Below are 26,886 nucleotides of genomic sequence, written 5' to 3'. Positions count from 1 at the left end.
AGGAGTGAATTGCAGTAATCTAATTTGGGGAGAATGATGGCTTGGAGTACTGTGCGGAAATCCCTGTAGAGTAGAAGGGGCTTTAGTTTCTTTAGCACTTGTAATTTAAAGTAGCATTCTTTTGTAGTGTTATCTATGAATCCCAGATCTCTGACTTGAGGTGCGGTGGCATATCCTGAGGTGTCTGGAGAGTTGCTGGATGTTGGCGGGGCAGCTTGATCCGGTGCTATTATAAGGATTTCCGTTTTGTTGGTGTTTAGTATTAGGTTAAGGCTGGATAGAAGATCGTTGATGGATGAAAGGCATTTTTCCCAGAAGGCCATGGTTTTGTGTATGGTCTCAGTGATGGGGATGAGAATTTGTATGTCATCTGCGTATAAGAAATGGGTGAGCTTGAGGTTAGTAAGTAGCTGACAGAGTGGGAGAAGGTAAATGTTGAAGAGGGTGGGGGAGAGTGACGATCCTTGAGGTACCCCCATCTTGGCTTGGATGGGGTGAGATTCCTTGTTGTTTATCTTAACTTTGTATGTTCTGGTCTCTAGGAAGGACTTAAACCAGTTGAAGGCTGCTCCTGTGATGCCGATGTCTGTTAGTCGTTGTAGTAGGCTATGGTGGTTCACGGTGTCGAATGCTGAGGAAAGATCCAGAAGCGCGAGGAGACAAGGTTGGCCTTTTTCAAGATTGAAGATAATGGTGTCCGTTAGTGTGGCTAATAAAGATTCGGTGCTCTTTTTCTTCCGGAATCCATATTGGTTAGTGGTGAGGATATTGTTGTCGTCAAGGAATTCAGAGAGTTGTCTGTTGACAATTTTCTCCATAATCTTAGCTAGCATAGGGAGGTTAGCTCTATATCAATAAATATCAATAAATAGTACAGTACAAGCTAATGTACAGGAAAACCTGCATGCAGGACTTAATACCTGGCTCAGAATGACTCAGAAACACAATGGGCCAGAAAACAAGTGATCTGTATATGTAGCAGAGGCTCTAAGCCATGAGATACCACAAGCTGACAGTGAAAGATATTTTAATTTGTATTGTAAATAATTCTTGTTTTCTTTCAATTATAAAGCCTAAAACACTAGTTGCATATTTTCATTCACGTGATGGTTCTAGAGTTTGCCACTGCCAGTGGTTTGAAGTACATTTTTAGATTTTACTGTACATGCACTATGTTTTGACTTTTGTTTATAATGATTTTTATTGGTTATTGCATCTAGTTTTATGTTCACTTGAAAACCATTGACTATCAACAAACCAAAACCCTACAAGGAGTTTTTAGGCGAATTATACTAAGCTCTGAAATGGAGGAGTATTGTTGCAGGCATGGAACCCTGAGCCGAGGCAGACTAGATACAACCTACTGGGAGGAGCCCTGCAGGTTCCCACCGTCCGCAGGCAGATTCAGATGAGGCCCAGACCCAATTGGAGCTTTGCCTCTACCAGCCTACGTTCCCCTCGGGTTCAGCCTTCAGGTACCGATCCGGGGGCTTCTGCTGGTGGAGAGATCTGTTGGCATTACGGGATCAGAATAGGAGAAGGCTTGGCGTATTTGGGGGCAAGCTACGGTCGGAGGCCTCACCTGGAGTACTGTGTTCAGTTCTGGAGCCTGTATCTCAAAAAGGGACAGAGAAAGGATGGAGGCGATCCAGAGAAAGGCAGCCAAAATGGTGTGGGGTTGTTTTGGGTTTATATGCAACTTGGAAGGCTATGACCACAAATGCTCATAGTTTGGGAAATAAAATCCCAGATCTGCAGGCCCTAATGGCTGAGGCAGAATTGGACATTGTTGCTATCACAGAGACATGGTTCACAGAATCTCATGATTGGGATACAACAATACCAGGCTACAACTTGTTAAGGAAGGACAGAGAGGATAGAAAAGGGGGAGGTGTGGCTCTTTATGTCAGAAACAACATCCAAGCATCTGAGCTACAAGGAAGTTGGGGTAAGGAAGAAGCACTATGGGTCGACCTAAAAAAAGATGACGGAGCGTCCATTTTTATTGGAGTGGTTTACAGGCCTCCAAACCAAAAGGAAGAGCTGGACAGAGATCTGGTTGAAGACATCCATAAGATAGGTAAGAAGGGAGAAGTGGTGATCGTGGGTGACTTTAATATGCCAGATGTAGACTGGAAAATCCCATCTGCAGAAACTAAAAATAGCAGAGCGATAGTGGATGCCCTGCAAGTATCTTTGTTCAAACAAATGGTGTTGGAACCCACCAGAGAAGGAGCTATACTCGACTTAGTGCTCACTAATGCAGATAATGTCTCAGATGTCCAGGTGGGTGCCCACCTCAGCAGCAGTGATCATCAAACGGTATGGTTTAATATCACTAAAAGAATAGGGAAAAGAACCACAAAGACCCGAGTTTTACAGTTCAAAAACACAGACTTTGAGGAAATGGGGAAGTACCTGGAGGAAGAACTTAAAGGATGGGAGAACGAGAGAGATGTGGATCAGCAGTGGACCAATCTAAAAGGAGCAATCGCCAAGGCAACTGCTCTATACGTTAGAAATGTAAAGAAAAGCAAAAGAAAATTGAAACCTATCTGGTTCTCAAAGGAGGTGGCTGACAAAATTAAAGCTAAAAGAACAGCATTCAAGACATATAAAAGATCCCAAAGGGAGGAACACAAAGAAGAATATTTGTATCAACTGAGGGAGACAAAGAAATTAATCAAGTTGGCAAAAAGTCAAGCGGAAGAGAGGATTGCCAACGAGATAAAAAATGGTGACAAAACATTTTTCAGATACATCAGCGAAAAGAGAAAGATCCAAAGTGGTATAGTGAAATTGAAAGGTGGTAATGATCAATGTGTGGAGGGAGACGAAGAAATGGCAGAAATATTAAACGAATACTTCAGCTCTGTGTTCACTAAAGAAGACCCTGGAGAAGGACCATCTCTACACAACAAAAAACTGGTGGGAAGTGGAATAGATGAAAATCCTTTTACAGTAGAAAATGTGTGGGAAGAGCTAAAGAACCTGAAAGTGGACAAAGCCATGGGGCCTGATGGGATTCATCCAAGGATATTGAGGGAGCTCAGAGATGTTCTGGCGGCTCCGCTGTGTGACCTGTTCAATAGATCCCTAGAAACGGGAGTGGTGCCGAGTGATTGGAGAAGAGCGGTGGTGGTCCCGCTTCACAAGAGTGGGAACAGGGAGGAGGCTGGCAACTACAGACCGGTCAGCCTCACTTCGGTGGTGGGAAAAGTAATGGAGTCACTGCTGAAAGAGAGAATAGTGAACTATCTACAGTCCGGAGAATTGATGGACCAGAGGCAACATGGATTCACCAGGGGAAGATCCTGTCAGACAAATCTGATTGACTTTTTTGACTGGGTAACCAAGGAATTGGATCGAGGAAGAGCGCTCGATATCATATACTTGGATTTCAGCAAAGCTTTTGACACGGTTCCGCACAGGAGACTGGTGAATAAAACGAGAAGCTTGGGAGTGAGTGCCGAGGTGGTGACCTGGATTGCAAATTGGTTGACGGACAGAAGACAATGTGTGATGGTAAATGGAACCTTCTCTGAAGAGAGAGCGGTTTTAAGTGGTGTACCGCAAGGATCGGTGTTGGGACCGGTCCTGTTCAATATCTTTGTGAGCGACATTGCAGACGGGATAGAAGGCAAGGTTTGTCTTTTCGCGGATGACACTAAGATCTGCAACAGAGTGGACACGCCGGAAGGAGTGGAGAGAATGAGACGGGATCTAAGGAAACTGGAAGAGTGGTCGAAGATATGGCAGCTGAGATTCAATGCCAAGAAGTGCAAAGTCATGCATATGGGGAGTGGAAACCCGAATGAACTGTATTCGATGTGGGGGGAAAGGCTGATGTGCACGGAGCAGGAGAGGGACCTTGGGGTGATAGTGTCTAATGATATGAAGTCTGTGAAACAATGCGACAAGGCTATAGCAAAAGCCAGAAGAATGCTGGGCTGCATAGAGAGAGGAATATCGAGTAAGAAAAGGGAAGTGATTATTCCCTTGTACAGGTCCTTGGTGAGGCCTCACCTGGAGTACTGTGTTCAGTTCTGGAGACCGTATCTACAAAAAGACAAGATGGAAGCGGTACAGAGAAGGGCGACCAGGAAGGTGGAGGATCTTCATCGGATGACGTACGAGGAGAGATTGAAGAATCTAAATATGTACACCCTGGAGGAAAGGAGGAGCAGAGGCGATATGATACAGATTTTCAGATACTTGAAAGGTTTTAATGATCCAAAGACAACGACAAACCTTTTCCGTAGGAAAAACATCAGCAGAACCAGGGGTCACGATTTGAAGCTCCAGGGAGGAAGATTCAGAACCAATGTTAGGAAGTATTTCTTCACAGAGAGGGTGGTGGATGCCTGGAATGCCCTTCCGGAGGATGTGGTGAAGACCAGAACTGTGAAGGACTTCAAAGGGGCGTGGGATAAACACTGTGGATCCATAAAGTCAAGAGGCCGCCAATGAAGAGTGGGTGACTCGCCAGAATGATGGCTAATGCCTGGAGACAATACCCTTATTCAATAAACGTACACATGCTTACTGTGACTCCAACGTCATTCTAGCTTCAACAGCAAGAGGAAATGTGGAATAAAGGATCTGCACTCACAAAGGGGGGAGTAGCTGGCTTGTTACGGCGGTTACTACCCCAAACCAAATAAGCCTGTTACTTCAATTTCTATGCAAATACAGCATAGTTCTCTGCTTCAACGGCAGGGGAGAAGAAAAAACTGATACTACACACATCCAGCAGAGCTCTCTGCTTCAACGGCAGGGGAGAAGAAAAAAGGGTTCACACTCACAAAGCGGGGAGTAGCTGGCTTGTTACGGCGGTTACTACTCCAAACCAAATGTGCCTGATACTTCACTTTCGATGCATATCCAGCATGGCTCTCTGCTTCAACAGCATGGGAGAAGAATAAACTGATACTTCAAGCATATCCAGCATAGCTCCCTGCTTCAACGGCAGGGGAGAAGAAAAACAACCAATAAGGGCTGTATAACATAGTCTGAGTAAAACAAATAAGCATGGGTGTAGCTTGCTTATTGCGGCGGTTACTACCCCTACTACCCCTAACTTATCAGCTAGATATTCACTTGGATGCAGCTCCATCACTGCTTTCTACATTAATGGTGGGGGTGGAAGGGAAATAGAACCAAGAGCTAAGAGAAACAGATAAGTATGAGAGAAAAAGTGTGTGAAGCTTGCTGGGCAGACTGGATGGGCCATTTGGTCTTCTTCTGCCGTCATTTCTATGTTTCTATGTTTCTATATTCTGTCTGGTAGTACTGGGTGAGAAAATCTTTAATAAGAAGTTCCCTTATAGTTCACTCTCTCTCCCCAGCGCCCCATGTCAAATTAGTGTAACACATCATTACCTCTTAGAGGTAACGTATTAGGGTGAGAAAGATAATTATTTATTAAGACAGAGCAACTCAGTAAATCAGACAAAGTATTCAGTAAAAATATATGCTTATTTATTACATATAAGGCAATTGATCAAGTCTTCTCTTAGAAGGATACAGAATAAGAAAAGAAGGATATATCACCTATAGGTTAGATGCTGTGTCCTGAGAGGACTGCTATCTGATGATAGATTAGATGAGCAGTCCCAAGTTTAGAATTCACAACATATTTATACCTTTTGTTTACAAAAAGGAATTATAAAATAAATTCAAGTATTTGGAAAACAGTGCACATAACATCAAAGAATTAAAAAAAAATCAGATACACAGATAAAGAGCACATAATGTCTATTTCTTAAGAATGTAAAAACAAAATATAGACAGAGACACATAAAAGTCTACCTGATATCATATATTTATATCTAATGCCTTATAACATCTGTTCTACCTGCTTAGCTAGATTGGAGTTAAATGAGCTATATTTTAATTCACCTAGCATGAAGCATTGGCCTTCAATCAATAAAAAGATCACAGCATTTAGTGGCTGACATAAAACTGAAATTCCCCTGCTTTCTGGGACATTCACCAAGTTTCCCAGAGAGATAACGTGTTGGGAAGGTAGCGTCTCGGCAGCGTCTCGTTAAGAAATTGCATTACCTGGGGACTAATCATTTTTATGTGCCCGGGTGCAATACCAAGGACAGAGTAATCTGATTGCAGTCCTGTTCCCTGAGAACTACCTGATTGCTTTTCTTTATGCTGAGCTGAATTTGCAGGCAGGACCATTCACTTTTTAACAGGAAATGAGGGACTTGATTTTGAACGTAGGAACCCCAGGGGTATTGATTGGGGGATATATTTTATTTATTATTTATTTGAAGCTTTTATATACCGAGGTTTAGCACATGCCTTCACCCCGGTTACATTGGAACGAACAGTGATACATAGAACAATTTGATAAACAAAACTATATGCAAATAGCATATGGAGTAGGTTGTAACAGGAAATAACTAAAATAATTTAAGTCAAATAACGAAAATGAAAATAGAAATGAAAACGAGGAAGGTATATACAAATTCGTGCTCTGAATATAAGAAAGTATGAATGGAAAAAGAAGGGAAAAAGGGGGGGATGGGGTAGGCAATGTAAAGGAGGAAGGGGTAGGTATGCGGAGAAGAGATGAGTGGAGAAGGATGGGAAGCTTAGGGCATCACAATTGTGAATTAATAAGAAGTTCCCTTATAGTTCACTCTCTCTCCCAGCGCCCCATGTCAAATTAGTGTAACACATCATTACCTCTTAGAGATAACGTATTAGGGTGAGAAAGATAATTATTTATTAAGACAGAGCGAGCCGAATGATATTAGCTTCCACGTGACATGATCAGTATTGGAAGACCTATGAGAAGTTTTTTTTTAAGTATTTATACTTTTATCACACCCTGTTATTTGTAAACCGGCATGATGCGACTCCCATCGCGAATGCCGGTATATAAGAAATTAAAATAAATAAATAAAATAAAATGAGAAGAGGCTGAAGGTTCTGAATATGTATAGCCTGGAAGAGAGGAGGTGCAGGGGAGATAGGATACAGACCTACAGATACCTGAAAGGTTTTAAAGATGCATGAACTTCAAACCTTTTCCGTTGGAAGGAAATCAGAACTAGGGGTCATGACATGAAACTTAGGGAGGGAAGATTCAGAACCAAAATCAGGAAATATTTTTTCACGGAGAGGGTGGTGGAGGCCTGGAATGCCCTTCTGGAGGAGGTGGTTTATGTATAAATGATTTTATTGGCTTTTATGCAACACAATACAAACTACAAATAAACAAAGGTCCGCAGTCAGTCAATCAGAAAGAGGGGTATTGTGGTCTGATACACCCCCCCTAATGTACAATGTAGTTCAACAAGTGCAGGCCCCCCCTCCCAGCATCCCCCCTTTATATGTCTCCCCCCCTCCCCCCCTTTTCCATCATGCAGGTAGCAAGCCTTCAGCATATCTGTTGCAGCCCAAGCAGTGGTTGCAGACGGCGAACCCACTCATCGCTGGGAATCAAGTGAGACCCTCACACATTGAGTATGCGGCTTCTGGCTCGCTGGGGAAGAGCCTGTATGTATGAGTCCCAGATGGAGAGGAACCTCCTCCGATGCATTGGTGAACTGTTTGGTAACAGACTGTCTATAGTCATCATAGCATGAAATTGGTTTCTCCAAGTCCAAAAAGACAGGGGATCCTCACCTCGCCAGTCGGACAGTATTACCCGCTTCCCCACCCGACAAGCCTTGTGTGTCAGTAATCGAGTACCAGGATCTCGTATACGAGGGGTGGGGGAAATACAGCCATAGAGAAGCCACAGTGGGGCTATTGGAATTGATATGTGTAAAATTGTGGCCAAGTATCCCGCCACCCGTTTCCAAAACAATTTAACAGCCGGGTAGGACCAAAAGGCATGTGTCAGCATGCCCACCACCGTTTTACATTGCTGGCATTGCGCAGTGGGGGCGATAGTCAGTTGGTAAGCTATCTCTGCAGAGATGTACGCTCTCCCCCAAAACTTGTACTGCAGCTCACGGTAGTACATGTTATACGAGATCCTGGCCACTTTGGTATAACAGGCCGAATGATCGAGGGTGTAACCACGATGTCCCCATCGCTAGTCCAACGATCAGCCAGTACCGCAGGAATATCCACCCGTCCCTTCTGTCGCAATCCTTTATAATAAGTAGGCAGCGAGGGGGGGCTCCTGTTTTTCCAACATTAATAAGGAGTCTAGGGCTTGAAAGACAGAGGAGCGTAGAAAGGCCGGCAAGGTAGAGAGCGAATGTAATGTACAATTTGTAAATAGGGGGAAAGTATGTCCCAAACCCAGGCCATAATATTCGCAGAGTTCAGAGAACGATAGCAGCCTCCCCACCCGTGTAAATACCTTTGATAAGCCATTCCCCAAATGCTGATGATTGGGAACCCGGAGAAAAATCCTCATTGCCAATCACAGGTAGTAAGCATGCGCTGACTCGAGGCACTCGCAGGTGCTTAGTAAATAGGACCCAAGCTTGCCGAATCGGCTTCACAATAATAGACTGAGTTAAAAGGGTTGGAAGCCATCTGGAGAACATATTTAACATCCAGCGGGGCCGTTAAAGCACTACCCGCCATAAGATTAGAATGGGAAGAAGTGCCATTTAACCAATCCCTGGCCACCCATAAGTACTGGCCAAGTTATACAGTGCCAAATTTGGCACTCCCAAACCGCCTATCCCCCACTGCTCCTGTAACCAGGAGAGGGGGAGGCGAGCCCTCCCACCCCTCCACAGAAATTTCCAGAGGGAGCGATTTATCACATTCAGGTCCGTGGCCTTAAGGTGGAGGGCAAGTTTTGAAAAAGATATAGCCATTTAGGCAGCAGGACCATCTTAAAGACATTAACTCGGCCACACAGGGATAAGGGCAGATTTTTACAGGTAGATAGGGCCTTTACTGTATGGTGCAATAAAGGTGGGACGTTGACCTGATAGCTCAATTTGGGATCTTTAGACAACTGTATCGCCAAGCATCGAAGGAGGTCACCCGCCCATTGAAGAGGAAAGGTATCGGACCATTGTTCCTTTAGGGTCTCAGGGTGCGCCAGCACCGAGGACTTGTCCACCTTCAGCCGAAGGCCAGAAAACACCCCAAAGGTCTCGAGCAACGTAAGAAGAGGGGGGGAGCAAAGCCTGGGGATCAGTAAGGAAAACGAGAAGGTCATCAGCGAAGGCAGCATACTTAAAAATTTCAGATTGAAAGCGTATGCCCTTAAACATGCGGTGCACCTGGAGAACTAGCAAGAGGGGCTCCAATTGTAAAAGAAACAGCAAGGGGGAGAGGGGACAGCCATGTCTTGTACCCCTCCCAGTGTCCAGTGGTTGAGATTGCTACCGGTTAGCCAGAAGTATTGCCTTGGGTCGTTGTACAAGAGGTGGATTGCTCGATAAAAAAAACCCTCAAAGCCCATCTGTCGCAAAATGTAGAACAAATAGTTCCATTCCACCCGTTCAAATGCTTTTTCCGCATCAAAGCTGAGAGCCAGATACGGGGTTTGCATATGGTGACATTTCCATGGCTACTAATACTCATCGAATATTAGAGAAGGCCATACCGCTTTTGTATAAAACCCACTTGACTACTCCCTATCAAGGTTCTTGTGGCCTGGTTTTTTCGCCTCTGTTGGAAACAGGATGCTGGGCTTGATGGATCCTTGGTCTGTCCCAGCATGGCAATTTCTTATGTTCTTATGTAAGGAGGGGAGAAAGGCCGCCAGATGGTCAGCCATAATTTTGGCCAACAGTTTTTGATTGAAGTTGAGCAGGGAGATCGGGCAATAAGAAGCAGGGGAAGAAAGGTCTTTACCGGCCTTTGGAATGAGAGTTATGTGGGCCTGATTCATATTTGGTGGGTAGCTACCCACCTCAATTAATTGAGTGAATACCAACGACAGTGGAGCGGCTATTTTGTCCATGAGGCATTTATAAAATTCGGCCGAAAACCCGTCGGGTCCAGGGGCCTTAAGTCATTTAGACTGATAAATGGCTGATTTGATTTCGGCAGTAGTTATGGGAGAATTGAGCGCCTCCTTTTGAGGCCCAATAAGGCGGGGAAGGTTGATGGTAGCACAAAATTGAGCACAGGCTTCCTCAAGACCATCCCTCAGGTGGGTATAATTTCATATAATAATCACGAAATAGCCGCAAGATAGTCTGTGTGTTGGTTTCCACCTGCCCAGTATGATTCCGTACGCTGGAGACATACCGGTTACCATGAGAGGATCTAATCAAATGGGACATGGATTTGCCTGCTTTATTGCTGTATTGATACAGCTTGAACTGATAACAGAGCAAACCTTTCTTGGCCCGCTGATGGAGGAGGGTGCTAGGCGCACACTGCACAGAGATATATCTGCTGTGAGCCCTGGGCGTGTTGGACTGAAGCAGGTGGCCCTTAGTTTACGCAGTTCTGCACTAAGTGACAGGATTCGCTGATTAAAACCTTCTTAGCACCTGCCAATTAGGCAAATATATTCCCCTAAGAACCGCCTTAGCTGTATACCAAAAAAGTATGGGTTGGTCGCGATGCTCTTGATTTAGAGTTTCCCACCAAGTACTACTGGAAAGAGCTAAGTAATAAGGGAACTTCCAGATCCGAGCTGCAGGGAGAGTTTCATCGATCCACACCGGAGAGCGATCCGAAATTATTATATCTCCAACATTTGAGAAAACGCGTGGCTACTTACAAGGAGGAAGTGGTGTGGGTAAACTCCTTCTCCCCGGATGTATTTTCTAATAAAGTTGGGCCTTTCCCCATCTCTGCCTCAGTGCGGCGGTTTTGGGAGGAATCCAACTGCGGGTCCCGAATAGCAGTGAAGTCTCCTCCAAGGATCACTATCTCGGCCAATATAGGGAAGTAAATGCCTGGTAAATTACCTGGAAAAATCTGGGATGATATTGATTGGGGGCGTACACATTGCACAGCACCAGTGTTTTATTATATAACTCAGTCACCAATATAAGAAATCAGCCTTCTGGGTCCTTAATTTCTTTCAAAATCTTAATGGAAGACGTTTATTAAAGAAAATGGCCACGCCAGCCGACCAAGTAGTGGCTGACGGCAAACCGCAACCTCCCCCACCCATGTCTTACTCAGTTTCACATGTTCAGAGTCAGAAAGGTGCGTCTCTTGTAGGGAGGCAATATCCGCCGACTTCCTTTGGAGGGGTACTCAGCGCCTTTGAACGTTTGATCGGGGTACGGATCCCGCGCACATTCCGGGAGACTATGCGCGTGTGAGGGGTAGAGATCCTTCCCCCTTAAATTATTTAAGGGGGAAGGATCCTGGAGGCCTGGGGAAAGGCCTTCCCAGCCGAGCCCCCCCCCCCCCTCCAGAGACATAAGTGTGAGTGCTCGCTTGGGGTGCATCACCTATTATGAAGAAGTAAAAATATCACACCTGCACTTTTCCCCTTCTACCCCCCTCCCCTGTTCCATCTGTCCCCCGGTCCTTTCCCTCCCCGTGCCCAACCCCTAACCCCCTCTCTTCCCACAATACAAAATACCTTCACTTCTCCCCACCCTTCCACCCCCACAGACAGATTCATCTTAGCGCCGGCCCTGTCACAAACCTGAAGTGCAATGGAAATCTCCCAACTTAGACTGGGAAAGCAGTAATAAACAGCGGAACTGGACTTAAAACTTACAGGAACTTCTAAATAAAAAGGATTAAGTCATCTTACACCACAGCTCTTAGGATGCTTTCCCCCACAAAACCCCAACCCAGTCTCCTCAGGAGTGAGCCCAAGTAAACAAAAAACCCCCAATGTTTCTCAGCATATAGGGGGTCAAACAGTCCCTCCCGAAGGGGGGACAACCAGTCCCTCCTCGATCCTTATTCTCTGCTGCTGATCCAAGGCACGGGGATGATGTCAAAGGCCCCAAAAGCACTCGCAGTCATTTAGACAAGAGCTGAACCCTCGCTCTGCGCCAGACTGGAAGGTGGCACCCCAAACCCTACACAGGAAGGAATAAAGGGGAATAGGCCTCCGAACAAATAGTAGTAACCAACAGGGGTACCGGCCTGTACTCCACTCTGCCTCAAGGTCTGCATCATGGCCCAGTCCCCTTCTCCAAAACAGCAGCAGAGAGAAGGAAAACCTGTGTCCGGAGTGCATAGGCAGCTCGGATGAGAAATCTCTGCAGCAGAGTGTCCGTACCTGCCGCAAAGCGCCACCGCCGGCCTCGCGATGAACTCGAAGTGGTGATGAAAAGAAGAAAAAAAAACTTCCAGTGGGCCCGATAGTCCAGAAGCAATTCCTAAGGGGAAAAAAAAGGGTGCTTCTGCACATTCCAGATCCGAAGGAGAGTAGCGGGAACCCAAAAAAAAAACCCCCAGTCCTAAGAAGAAAGGTAGGTCAGGCTCAACAGGCTGAGAGAGGGCGCGTCGAAGTAGAATGGCCTTCAACATCTCCCGCGGTGCCCTCCGCCCCTTCGTCGGCCATGTCCATGGCCCTCGGCGCTATGTCAAGTAGTCTATGAGGGGGAAAGGGACAGGTAGCGGCGAGAAAGCAAAAAGGTTCATTGCCGGACTCAACGCCGACTCCCCGGCGTTTAGCCTTCGTCGTGCCGCTCAGAACAGCTCGATTTCAGGTTGGCTTACCAGATGAAATAGCGCACTGCTTCTGCACATAAGCGTGCGCTTCCTGCGCCGTCTCTAGCTATTTAGTGCCTGCATCCGTGGTCACTCTTAGCGATCTGGAAATATCGCGGCAGCTTTTACGCCCATGCCGATGAGTTGGGAGCAGTGAGGAGCCATCGCCTTGCGCACAGCCGAGACACCAGCTGAAAAGTCTTGAAAAACTAGCACGCGCTGATTCTTATGCTTAAGCTGGTGACCCGCCCGGGATCGCTCGCAGAATCTCCATCGCAATTTTGCGATTACAGCTCGGGGCCGAGTCTGATTCTTCCTTCGCAGGCCCAAGCGGTGCGCCCTCTCAATTCTCAGGGGCCCAAAGGCGTCGGCAAGGCCGAGTTCGTCCCGGAGCCATGATTCCAAAAAGGTGGATAGATCTTGCTCTCTGATGCTTTCAGGCAATCCGATGAAACGGAGGTTGGATCTTCGGGAGCGATTTTCAAGATCCTCTATGCGGGTTGCGTGTGTGGAAAGCAAAGCCTTGAGAGCTGTGATTTCGCTTGGGCGGAGAGTAGGCCATCTTGCGTAACCAATATCCGTTGTTCCGCCTCAGTGAACCGAGTTTCATACCCGTTCAGAGTGACGAAAGCTCAAATAGTTTTTCCGCAACTGCTATCAATTCAGGTCCCCAATGCTTCACTAATGGCCATCTTAATGTTAGCAATGTCCGTCGGGGCATGCATCCCTCCAGGCAGTTCCATCGCGGGTGGGGAGGGCGGGTCTGGGCCGCGGTTTTTTGTCTCGCTCTTTTTCTCTTTCTTTTCGCCACCACTTGAGTCGGAATCGGTCTCAAAATAAAGGTAGTTAGTTATAAAAAAGAAAGAAATTAGCCGGCGAATTCTGTCTCTCAGTGATAAAAGTCGTGGATGGGGTTAGATGTAGGGGGGTAGGCGCGGAGAGGGAAACCTACATCTGTTCCCCTCACTGCCTCACGTGATCTCTTTTTGGAGGAGGTGGTGAAGCAAAAACAGTGAAAGATTTCAAAGGGGCATGGGATAAACACTGAGAATCCCTAAAGGCTCGAGGATGGAAGTGAGGAAAAGGGTACATGGGAGTCATTTTCTCGGTGCGGCAGTTACGAGCCTTAACCAATAAGTCTGATGCTTTTCATGCAAATAAAACCCAGGTCTCCACTCCATCAGCAGGGAAAAGAGAAATGGGATTCAGACCACAAGCAACAAGGGCCCAGACTTTCAATTCTGGGGAACTGATAAGCACGGGGGTAACCTGCACGGAACAGCAGTTGCTACCCTTAACAGAAAGCATGGGGATTACTACCCTTAACCAATAAGTCTCCCTGCTTTTAACACAACTGCAACAATCGCTCTCTGCTTTGATAGTGAGGGGGGAGTGGCAGGAAAGAGGAATTGGATTCAGAGACAATCAACATGATCCCTGAGTTTTACAGTCTGGGACACTGATGCACAGACATAAGGGAAAAAATACAGGACAAGTCCATAAGCAAAGCAGATCAGGCAGCACTGTCTGAATTTTCAAGAAGGTTCATCACCCCGTAAAAATGGCGCTAGCACTACATTCTTTATGGGTTATCCTAAGGCTTGGGGATAACTGCAGGCAGCGGCAGTTACTACCCTTAAAGAAACTGGGGGCTAAGCTGCATGGCGCAGCAAATAGTACCATAAGAAGCTTGCTGGGCAGACTGGATGGACCATTTGGTCCATTTCTACCGTCCTTACTGTGTGACTATGTATATTGTCACATTCAGAGCATTTATATGGTCTCTGTTTCACATGGCTCATTTCATGCTGTTGTATGGGGCAGTTTCTCTAAATCAGTTTATTTTGCAATGATCTGGACAGGAATCAACCTAATTCATAGCCAGGTTAGGTTAGAAATGATCTGTATCTCAAATTTACAAATAATACCCTTCTTAGTACTTGCATTGTGCCAAAGAGAGCCTCCTTCTGAAGGTCATCATGTGTATGTTATGCCCAGGCTCGTGGACCCGTGGCCGATGGGAGGATGGTAGACCTTTCAGAGGCTCCGTAGGGTCTCTTGTCGGGTGGTGAGGAGGCAGGACAGCTCCCCCTGCAGCGGGCAGCTCGGAGGCCGTGCGGCAGCAACGGCCAGGATCGGAGCCCTTCCCGGGGCTCCCGCGGCGCAGGAACGCCGCAGCTAAGGTAGGGGGCCGCGGTCGTGGGGTGCCACGACCGTGGAACACAACAGTACCTCCCTCTTTAGGGCGTCTCCCCGGAGGCCTGGGTTTAGCTGGATGGTCCTTGTGGAACTGCCTCCAGCAAAACTCCGGTCCAGGATATTAGCCAGGGGTTCCCAGGAGTTCTTCTCGGGACCAAAGCCTTCCCACGCTATCAGGTACTCCCATTTCTTCCTGTGTTTCCTTACATCTAGAACCTCTCGGACTTGATAGGTGAGGTCATCTTCAGAGGCCACAGGTTGCGGGGTCGGAGGCGTGCTGGAAGGCCAAGACAAAACCAGAGGCTTCAGTAGGGAGACGTGGAACGTGTTGTGAATCTTGAGGGATGGAGGGAGACGAAATGATACGAGACAGCACCCACTTGCCGGATGATGGGAAATGGTCTGATGAACCGCGGGCCAGTCGTGCTGAGGGCAGCTTCACCCGGATGAACTGCGAGCTCAACCAAACCTTTTGGCCCGGCTTGAGAGGCGGGTACGGCCTTCTGTGCTGGTTTGCGTATCTCTTAGCTGCCTGACCAGCCTTGATCAGGGCGCGTTGCATGGAAATCATCGGCGGAGACGCAACCATGATGGGAACAGGCAATGGCGGGCAGTGGCTGCTTCCCATACACTATCTGAAACAGGGAGGATCCCGTAGCGGCTGAGATATGGGAATTCAGTGCAAATTCAGCCCAGGGTAACAGGCTGGCCCTAGTTGTCTTGTTTTTCATTAACATACAGACGCAGAAATTGCTTTAGGGTCTGGTTTGTCCTCTCTGCGAGACCGTTGGATTGTGGATGATAAGCGGACGTGTAATCTAGGGTGACGTCGAACTTCTGGCAAGGGTCTTCCAGAATTAGCAGTAAATTGAGGCCCTCGATCGGACAGGATGCCCTTAGGCAGGCCATGAAGCCGGAAGATGTGCTGGACGAATAGCTGAGCCAGCTGTGGTGCGGACGGCAACCGTGGTAAAGGCACGAAATGCACCATCTTGCTAAAACGGTCGACAACCACCCATATTACTGTGTTGCCATTGGAGAGCGGCAGATCCAAATATACCACCACACATTGGTACAGAAGGTCGCGGAATATTTCATTCATGGTATTCTGGAAAACTGCGGGAGCATTGCAAAGCCTGAATGGCATCACCAAATACTCATAGTGGCCGTCCCGGGTATTGAAGGCCGTCTTCCACTCATCACCTTCCTTAATTCGAATGAGGTTGTAAGCCCCTTGAAGATGCAGTTTGGAAAAGATTCTTGCCCCTTGCAGGCGGTCAAAGAGTTCCGAGATGAGAGGCAAGGGGTAGCGATCCTTACAAGTTATAGCATTCAGGCCCCGGTAATCTATGTACCATCCTTTTTCTGACGAAGAAGAATCCAGCCCCTGCGGGGGACTTTAGACTTCCGGATGAAGCCCCTCTCCAGGTTTTCCTGGATATATTCCGCAGGCGAGAGGGCATAGGTGCGCCCACAAGGAGGCTCAGTGCCAGGAAGTAGATTGATGGCGCAATCGAAGGATCGATGAGGAGGCAGAATCTCGGCCTTTTGCTTCGGAAAACACATCCGCATATGAAGCATAAGGCTCTGGCAAGCCTGGAAGACGGGTGGAGGCCGCAGAGTAGGAGACTGGGATTACAGGTTGGAGGCATCTACCATGACACGGTTCAGCTGTAAACTCTTCCAGTCGAACTGGGGACCGTGTTCTTGGAGCCACGGGAGGCCCAAGACTACCGGGTGCATCGAGTGCTCCAGGACGTGGAATAAGGCTCTTCCCGATGAAGGAGCCCTACCCTTAGCTGGGTAGGAACTGTCATGTGGGTCACGCGACCTGGGAGGGGTCTCCCTTGGATGGAGGAGATGACTAGAGGAGCAGGGATGCAAGCCAGTGAAATTTTTAGGTGCTCCACCAATTTCTGCATTATGAAATTGCCGCCGGCGCCTGAGTCGACCAGGGCTAACGTGTGGAACTCACCCACGTGTGACATTAGCGCCACTGGAACCATTAGTGGAGGTGCAGACGAAGTTGAGCCTAGGACGAGACCTCCCCCTGGTCCTAGGCACGGGAGTTTTCCGACCTCGCAGGGCATGTGGCTATTTGGTGACCCGCTGCGCCGCAATAAAAACAGAGGTCCTTCTTTATTCATCGATGGCGTTCGCGGGAGGATAACTTCCCACGTCCCACATACATGGGTTCATCGGGTAGTGAGCAGGGAGTTCCCAACCTACCCTTGGGTGAGGGTCAATGTCGGGAGCGTCTGGGCGGAGTTGCGGCCTTAGATGTTTTCTGGGTCTCTTGGTGACGCTCCTGGTGGCGCCGGTCTATGCGGCCTGCCAAGTCGATCAAGGACCTCTGTATCTCTCGCCACGCGAGCTCGTCCTTTATTCGGGGGCTCAGCCCCTGGTAGAAAATGGTGTGGAGGCAGTCGGAGCCCCAACCGAGCTCTGAGGAGAGGGCCCGAAAGTCGATGGCGTATTCCGCCAATGTCCTTGAGCCTTGACATAACTGCAGTAGTCTCGGCCCTGCCGAAACGTCTTGAGCTGGTCCCCAAAGTTTATTCGGAACAACTCCAAAACTCCCTGAGTTTCCTTAGAACGGGATAGTCCCATTCCCATAGGGGGGAAGCCCATTCTAGGGCCGTCCCTTCAAGAAGAGCCAGGATAAAGGTAGTCTTGGTGGCGTCATCTGGGAAGAGAGCGGCCTGCAGGCAGAAGTGCATATTGCACTGGTTCATAAAACCCCTGCAGGCCCGAGGTTCCCAGGAGAACCATGGGGGTGTGGGTATGCGAACTGCTGGCCAACCACTAGAAGCCATAGGCAGGGAAGGCAGCGTAGGATTCATCGGACCTAACGCATCAAAACGCTGATTCAAACTCTGTACTGAGGAGACCAGGGCGTCCAGGGTTTTCTGCTGGTCCTACCAGGTGCTGGGCCATTCCTGGAATGGCCTTGCAGGCAGATGCCTCTGCCGGGTCCATGGACTTGGTAATCTGTTATTTTATTTATTTATTTAAAATTTTTATATACCGACATTCATCCAGGATATCATATCGGTTCACATTGTAACATAAACTGGCGCCAGGCATGGCGCTTTACATTGAACGATTAAAACATGCGAACAAGGTATTAAAAGGGGGTGGGAGATAACATGGGAAAGTTTGCATTAATTATATTATGCACAGGCTTGTGGACCCTTGGCCGACGGGAGGATGGGATACCTTTCGGAGGTTCCGTAGAGTCTCTCGCCGGGTGGCAAGGCAGAACAGAAGGCAGGACCAGCTGACCCCTGACACAGGAGACTGAGGCAACCACAGAAGCGGATGAAGAGCAACTGAGTCTTCACCCCTGGAAGTCTGTGGTCCCCCCAGGAGGAGCCTGTAAGGACCCGGACCCAGACCGCTGGGACTTAGGTGGACCTTAGAGAGGTCAGGCGACGGTGCAAGGGCTGACTGGAGCTTCACCCTAGAAGCCCGCGGTCCCCCCAGGAGGAGCCCGTAGGGACCCGGGCCGCTGGGACTTAGGTGGGCCCTTGGAGACGGTAGTCGAGAAGGAGTCCTAGATTGGGTGCCAGAGGGTCGTAGCTCACCAGTCCAAAGTTGTATGCCAGAGAATCGCCACTTGCCAAGCCGAAGTCAGGAACCAGAGAATCACCGTGAGCCAAGCCGAAGTCAAGAACCAGAAACACCAAGACGAAGCAGGAACCAGGAATCAAGACACTGGAACCTCCCCGAAGCAAGCAGACCTGATCAACGAAGGACGTTGCGAAGTCACACTGACAATGCTTGATGTTCATCCTACCAGGCCACGTCTCCGGCCATCGGAAGGAACCTGAAGTCCAGGACAGACGATCGAGGACAGGCCAAGTTGGAGCGGAACGGAAGCCCTGGGCAGATGGTCGAGGACAGCCGATTGACAGGAGTGAGGTCCTGAGGGCGAGCAGCTGAACAGGATCATTGAGCTTGCAGATGTTCTGGATCATTGTCCTGCAGATGTGAGAGCTTGAACCCCCAAGCTTGGAATCGAGTGTTCTGAAGTCCACGGGAGCGTGGGCTACCAACCACAAACATGGAATCAATTCTTGGAGGCGCAGAGAGTTGGACTCAATCCCACGATCTTCAGATCAAGGTGTCCTTCAACTTAGGCACTGCACCACATGCCAAGTCAAGGAATGAGCAGAGGAAGTCTTTTATACTTCCTCTGCTCCAGCTCATAAGGAACAGCTGAGCCTGGTTAAAGGGATCATGTCCCTTTAAGGCTAATGAAGAGGCGGCGGCCATCTTTGATTTTGTCCCACGGAGGAGAGACGCCGCAAGGGGGGAGCAGGACGGCTCCCCCTGCGCGGGCAGCTCGGGAGGCCGTGCGGGAGCAACGGCCAGGATCGGCGCAGGAACGCTGCGGCTAAGGTAGGGGGGCGCGGTTGTGGGGTGCCCCAACTACGGAACACAACAGTGTAATTTTCATAGGTAACATATCAGGGAGTGCTTGGAAATTCCTCTGAATCAGACTAATATGGATTCTTTTTTGCTTCCTTAAAGCAATTATGTCTCCAACATTTACCAAAATCATAACATTTAAACCATTTTGCAATGCTTATGGACTCTTTTGTGTTTATTAAGGTTAAGTATTTGAGTGAAACAGATACCACAGTCAAAACATTTAAATGGTTTCTCACTTGTATGGATGGTTTTGTGGTTTTTAAGATGGCATAGTTGAGTGAAACATTTATCACATTCAGAACATTTAAATGGTTTCTCACCAGTGTGGACAGTTTTGTGGGTTTTAAGATTGGACATTCGAGTGAAACATTTATCACATTCCGAACATTTAAATGGTTTCTCACCTGTATGGATGGTTGTGTGGTTTTTAAGACTGGATTTTTTAGCAAAACATTTATCACATTCCGAACATTTAAACGGTTTCTCACGAGTATGGATGGCTTTGTGGCTTTTAAGAGTGGAGCTCTGAGCAAAACATTTATCACATTCAGAACATTTAAATGGTTTCTCACCAGTGTGCATTCTTTTGTGGTTTTTGAGATATGACATTTGTGTGAAACATTTATCACATTCAGAACATTTAAATTGTTTCTCACCAGTGTGCATTCTTTTGTGGACATTGAGATGGAACATTTATCACATTCAGAACATTTAAATTGTTTCTCACCAGTGTGCATTCTTTTGTGGTTTTTGAGATCTGACATTTGTGCGAAACATTTATCACATTCAGAACATTTAAATGGTTTCTCACCGGTATGGTGGGTTTTGTGGTATTTAAGACCGGAGATGTGAGCAAAACATTTATCACATTCAGAACATTTAAATGGTTTCTCACCTGTATGGACGGTTTTGTGGGTTATAAGATTGGACACGTGCCTGAAACATTTATCACATTCAGAACATTTAAATGGTTTCTCACCTGTATGGACGGTTTTGTGGTATTTAAGACCGGAGATTTGAGCAAAACATTATCACATTCAGAACATTAAATTGTTTCTCACCAGTGTGGACAGTTTTGTGGGTTTTTAAGATTGGACATTCGAGTGAAACATTTATCACATTCCGAACATTTAAATGGTTTCTCACCTGTATGGATGGTTGTGTGGTTTTTAAGACTGGATTTTTTAGCAAAACATTTATCACATTCCGAACATTTAAACGGTTTCTCACGAGTATGGACGGCTTTGTGGCTTTTAAGAGTGGAGCTCTGAGCAAAACATTTATCACATTCAGAACATTTAAATGGTTTTTCCCCAGTGTGGGCAGCTTGGTGGGTTTTAAGAATGGATATTCTACCGAAACATTTATCACATTCAGAACATTTAAATGGTTTCTCGCCGGTATGGATGGTTTCATGTCTTTTAAGAACTGACATTTGTGAGTAACATTTATCACATTCAGAACATTTAAATGGTTTCTTGCCTGTATGGATGGTTTTGTGGCTTTTAAGATGGAATTGTCTAGCAAAACATTTATCACATTCAGAACATTTAAATGGTTTCTCAGCCGGTATGGATGGTTTCATGTCTTTAAGAGCTGACATTTCTGCGAAACATTTATCACATTCAGAACATTTAAATGGTTTCTCACCGGTATGGTGGGTTTTGTGGTATTTAAGACTGGAGATGTGAGCAAAAACATTTATCACATTCAGAACATTTAAATGGTTTCTCACCTGTATGGACGGTTTTGTGGGTTATAAGATTGGACACGTGCCTGAAACATTTATCACATTCAGAACATTTAAATGGTTTCTCACCTGTATGGACGGCTTTTGTGGCTTTTAAGACCGTGACGATCTGAGCAAAACATTTATCACATTCCGAAACATTTAAACGGTTTCTCACGAGTATGGACGGCTTTGTGGCTTTTAAGAGTGGAGCTCTGAGCAAAACATTTATCACATTCAGAACATTTAAATGGTTTCTCACCAGTGTGCATTCTTTTGTGGTTTTTGAGATATGACATTTGTGTGAAACATTTATCACATTCAGAACATTTAAATGGTTTCTCACCAGTGTGCATTCTTTTGTGGACATTCAGATGGGACATTTGTGCGAAACATTTATCACATTCAGAACATTTAAATGGTTTCTTGCCTGTATGGATGGTTTTGTGGCTTTTAAGATGGGATTTTCTAAGCGAAACATTTATCACATTCAGAACATTTAAATGGTTTGGTACCTGTGTGAATATTTGTGTGTTTCCTAAACTAAATTTCTGACATAAATCTTTATCCCATTCAGGACCATATAAATGACTTCTCTCCCTTATGACTTCTCTGATGAACTTTAAGCCAGGATCTATATCTGAAACATTTTTCACATTGAGAACACTTACAAGGTTGGTCTTGTCTGTGAATTTGTTTCTGTTCTCTCAGGTTTGATTTCTCAGTAAACCTCTCCTCACATTCAGGGCACTGAAATGGTCTTTCTCCAGAGTAAATTCTTACATGTCCTTCTATCTCAGCTTGGAAGAAAAAGCATTGTTCACACTGAGTGCATTTTAATGGTTTCTTTTTTAGGTGATCTTTTCCATGTGCTGTAAGTTTTGTATTCGTAGGGGTCCTTATCTCTTCTTCAGAACCTGTAAATGTTGTTTTTTTCCTTTTTCTGATATTGTTGGATAGATGTGTGACTTGTCCTTTCAGGAAACTTGTTCCCACATTCAATAATTTCTTGCTGTTCAACAGATTGTAAGTTTGTGGTGAAGTTTTCTGAAGTGTCAGCACTTTGAAATGGAGTCTCTCCTTCACTGAGTCTCTGAGTTTCTACAAGACTGGGGCAGAGGTTGAAGTTTCTTCCTCGTTCAGAACATGCATATGGACTCTCTCCTTTCTGGACTTCTTCTTTCCCCCTGGGTGATGTTATTCTACTGATACCTCCTGGATACTTAGCTGAAGGTCCTGGGCTGTCTCTGGAGTGGTCTCTCTCTTTCCATTCTTCCGTCTGCTGCCCCATCACACATTCTCTGCATCTCATTATTATTCCTGAATCCATCTTCTGGTGCATAAAAGCGAGAGTATGATTACTACATTTATAACAATGGAGGGAGACGTATATAGGAAGATAGCTTCATCTAATCACTGAATGGCATTAGGGTGACTATGGATCCCTATCATATATAATAGAGCCTGGTGCTGCTTGTAGACAGGTACAGGTGGGCAATAGCAATGAACAGAGGGGAACAGACCACGTCTGACCTCATCCTGCTGGTTCTGTGCCTCTCATCCTCACCTCCAGTCTCTGTTCTGTTTCCCTTCACTCACCAAAAACTCTGCCACGCCTTGCAGGAGACCTGGGATTCATTCTGAACCCGGGCCCTGAACCTCAGACCTGTCAGCTTAAAGCAAGTGAACTCTAATGACTTAGTAATGAGAATTCAACTGAGAGCCAGCATTAAAATTCACCTTCTATGTGGAACGTTTGAAATTCTCATAAGCCAAAGACTGAATGTCAATTCCCATTGAATGACCAAACTAAAAAGGTGAATAAAGATTCAATCACAAATCTTACACAATTTACTGCAGTTTTAACGACCATCACAATAGGCTCTGCCAGTCAATAGACCTTCATCTGCCTTATATTTAATCAGTGGTCGCAGTGACAAAAGAAAATTATTACTTACCTGCTAATTTTCGTTCTTGTAGTACCATGGATCAGTCCAGACAGTGGGTTATGTCCCCAATCCAGCAGATGGAGTCAGCACAAGCTTTGAGGGGGCGTATCCATATATACTACTACCCCCTCTGCAGGAGTTCAGTATCGAGTATATCAAAGCCCGAGTAGAAACCCCCGAAGGATCAAGTTTGTGAAAAACAGATAATGAAAAACAATTGTAACCGCAACAAGGAACTGCAAACATCCTACCAACTTGTAGGGAGCTGTGAAAAACAGCGAAAAGAAACGACGGTGAAGACACAGAACACTGCGAGCAAGAAGGAGCGCAGAGCTGAGCAGGATCAAGAACCCAAACACGGTGGGCGTCTGGACTGATCCATGGTACTACAGGAACGAAAATTAGCAGGTAAGTAATAATTTTCTTTTCCCTGTACGTACCTGGATCAGTCCAGACAGTGGGATGTACCCAAGCTTCCCTAAATCGGGTGGGGTCCTGCGAGGCCTGCTCGGAGAACCTGCTCGCCAAAGTGTCCAGAGACCGAAGAGGCGAGGTGCAGACGATAGTGCCTCGAAGAACGTGTGTAACGATTTCCAAGTGGCTGCTCTACAAATTTCTTGCGAAGATACCGAGCGAGACTCCGCCCAGGAAGCCGCCTGAGAACGTGTAGAATGCGCTACGATTCCGGGTGGGGGAGTCCGACCCGCCCCAATGTAGGAAGCAGCAATGCCGGCCTTTAGCCATCTGGCAATGGTAGTCTTCGAGGCCTGAGACCCCTTTTTAGGACCGGCCCAGAGTATGAAGAGACGGTCAGAGGTCCGGAACTCATTTGTAGCCTCCAGATAGAGACGCAGAGTGCGCTTTACATCCAAGAGACGGAGAGACTTTCGGTTCTGAAGAAGAGAAGGACGGCAACTCCACCGTCTGGTTCACATGGAATGCAGAAACCACCTTCGGAAGGAAGGAAGGAACGGTGCGAAGCGAAACTCCAGAGTCAGAGAAACGGAGATAGGGCTCTCTACACGACAGAGCCTGCAGCTCCGAGATGCGACGAGCGGAACAGATGGCCACAAGAAAACAGTCTTGAGAGTGAGATCCTTTATCGTTGCGCTGCGCAGCGGCTCGAACGGTGGTCCCGACAGGGAGCGAAGCACAAGGTTAAGACTCCAGGAGGGGACAAGGGTCCCGTAACGGAGGACGCATATGCTTGACACCCTTGAGAAAACGAGCAATGTCAGGATGCTGTAGAAGAGAGCCCCCAATCCTCAATAGCGAACCAAGGGCGGCCACCTGAGCCCGTAGTGAATTATAGGCGAGTCCTTTTTCCACCCCCGCCTGTAGAAACTGAAGGATCTGAGGTACAGAAGCCTTAGCGGGTCTCGTGGCCCTGGCTGGTACACCACAGCTCGAACACCTTCCAGACGCGGACATAGGCCGCCGCCGATGTCTTTCGCGCCCGCAATAGCGTGGATACTACCGCCCTCCTGGTAGCCCCGACGCCGCCATCTCAAAAGCCAGGCCGCAAGACAGAAGAGTTCTGCCTGCTCGAAAAATACCGGGACCTGATTAGGAGCTGGGGGATGTTCCCCAGCCTGATTGGCCCGTCGATCACCAGCTGTAGCAGGTCCGCAAACCAGGGCCATTCTGGGCCATTCTGGGGGCAACGAAAACCACGTCCCCTGATGGCTTTCTATTCTGCGGAGCATCCTGCCCACCAGGGGCCACGGTGGAAAAGCGTAGAGCAGAAGATGTGGGGGCCACGGAAGGACCAGGGCATCCACTCTCTCCGCCGCGCGCGCTCTCTCTACGGCGACTGAAGAAGCGTGGAGCCTTGGCGTTGAGAGCGGACGCCATCAGATCCAAGTGGGGGGCTCCCCACCGATGACGAGAAGTTGCATCGCTGTGTCGGAGAGGGACCACGCTCCTGGGTCCAGCAGTTGACGACTGAGGAAGTCCGCCTGGACGTTGTCCACCCCGGCGATGTGCGAGGTCGCTAGCCGGACGAGATGACGCTCCGCCCATCGCATCAGCAGCGCCGCCTCGAGCGCGACCTGCGGGCTGCGCGTGCCTCCCTGTCGGTTGATATAGGCCACGGTGGTAGCGTTGTTGGATAGAATTCTGACCTCCCGGTTCCGAAGAAGCGGGAGGAAATGTCGCAGAGCTAGTCGGACCGCTCTGGTTTCCAGACGGTGATGGACCACTTTGCCTCCACCATGGACCACGTCCCCTGCGTGGCACTTCGATCGCAGACTGCGCCTCAGCCCGCTAGACTGGCGTCGGTGGTCACCACCACCCAATTTGGCAGATCGAGGGACACGCCACGGGCCAGGTTCGACGGATCCAACCACCAGCCCAGACTGTCCCTGGCAGTCTGCGGGAGCGGGGAGAATCACCTGGTAGTCCTGCGATACTGGTTTCCAGCGGGAGAGGAGCGCCCACTGAAGGGTCCTGAGGTGCGCGAAAGCCCAAGGCACAAGGTCGATGGTGGACCCCATCACTCCCAGGAGTTGCAGGTAGTCCCAGGAGGTGGGCTCTGGTAACGCAGAGAACCGTCGTGTGTGATCCCGCAAGGATTGCGCCTTGTCCTGGCGCAGAAAAACTTTGCCCAGCAGGGTGTCGAAGGTCGCTCCCAAAAATCCAAGCGTTGCGAGGGCAGGAGGGAGCTCTTGGAGAAGTTCACTACCCATCCCGGGAAGGAAGAAACCGTACGACTCGAGTCACCGCTGAGTGTCCCTACTCGAATGACTTCGCCCGGATGAGCCAATCGTCCAGATAAGGATGAACCAGGATGCCCTCCTTCCGGAGAGCTGCAGCCACGACTACCATAATCTTGGTGAAGGTGCGCGGCGCCGTCGCCAATCCGAACGGGAGAGCCGTGAACTGAAAATGCTGGTCCAGGATTTTGAAACGAAGGAAACGGTGGTGGTCCGGGCGGTGGGAATGTGCAGGTTAAGTCCAGGGTAGGCGAGGAACTCCCCCCGATGCACCGCCGCAATCACTGACCGGCGCGTTTCCATACGGAACCGAACGACTCGAAGGGATTTGATGACTTCCTTGAGGTCTAGGATAGGCCGGAAGGCACCGTCCTTCTTTGGCACGACGAAATAGATGGAATAGTGGCCCGAGCCCACCTCTCCGAAGGGCAACGGGCGCAATAGCGCCTATCTCCCGGAGTCTTGTCCAAAGTCAGCTGCCACCGCGCTTCTCTTGAGGTCCGAACCACAGGGAGAAAAGATGAACCTTCCCTACGGGGGGCGGACAAATTCCAATGCGTAGCCGTGTGTTATGGTATTCAGGACCCACTGGTCCGAAGTGATCCGCGCCCACTCCGCGTGGAATACGTTAGCCGGCCCCCAATCCTGGGGACAGAGGAGTGGGCGAGACTGGCAATCATTGGGAAACTTGGTAGAGGGGTTCCGGTCCGGAGTAGTGCGTGCGGGCCGACGCCCGCGAAAGGAGCGCGACCAGGGCTGAGACCTGGGGGTGGATGGCCGGGCGACCGCCTGTCTGTATTCCCTGTATCGCCGCTGTGCTCTGGCTCTGGTCCGAGAAGAAGAAAAGCTCTGGATGTCGAAACCTATCCTCCGCAGCCGATGAACAGCGTTTCTCCCCCAGGGACTTGATGATCTGATCCAATCCTCCCCGAAGAGGAACCTGCCCCTGAAGGGAAGAGAGCACCAGACTGGACTTAGAGGACGTATCAGCGCCCAATTGCGTAGCCACAGTAGTCGTCGTGCCGCCACTACCGATACCATGGATCTTGCGAGGGACCCTAAAAAGGTCGTACGAGGCGTCCGCCCCATACGCCACTGCGGGTTCCAGCCGATCCGCCTGGGCAGCCTCATCGGCCGGCAGGCTCTGAGATGTGAGGAGTTGTTGCACCCAAAGGAGACCAGCCGCTGGGCAAGCGAACTGCACATCAACCCGCCCGCATGCCCAGTGCGGAAACCTCGAAGACCCGCTTAAGGAAGACTTCCAACTTACGAT

General features: G+C 48.2%; 2 pseudogenes; both read right to left on the bottom strand.

The window, feature by feature from the left end:
- Positions 1–17,873: 17,873 nt before the first annotated feature.
- Positions 17,874–20,249, bottom strand: LOC115083887 (annotated as a pseudogene).
- On the bottom strand, positions 20,249–22,241 carry LOC115083189 (annotated as a pseudogene).
- Between the last annotated feature and the right edge of the window lie 4,645 nt (positions 22,242–26,886).

The sequence above is a fragment of the Rhinatrema bivittatum genome, chromosome 2 (assembly GCF_901001135.1).
Source record: "Rhinatrema bivittatum chromosome 2, aRhiBiv1.1, whole genome shotgun sequence".
In the NCBI taxonomy this organism is placed as follows: domain Eukaryota; kingdom Metazoa; phylum Chordata; class Amphibia; order Gymnophiona; family Rhinatrematidae; genus Rhinatrema; species Rhinatrema bivittatum.
Note: the sequence above shows the minus strand (reverse complement) of the source record. Positions and strands in the feature narration are given on the sequence as shown.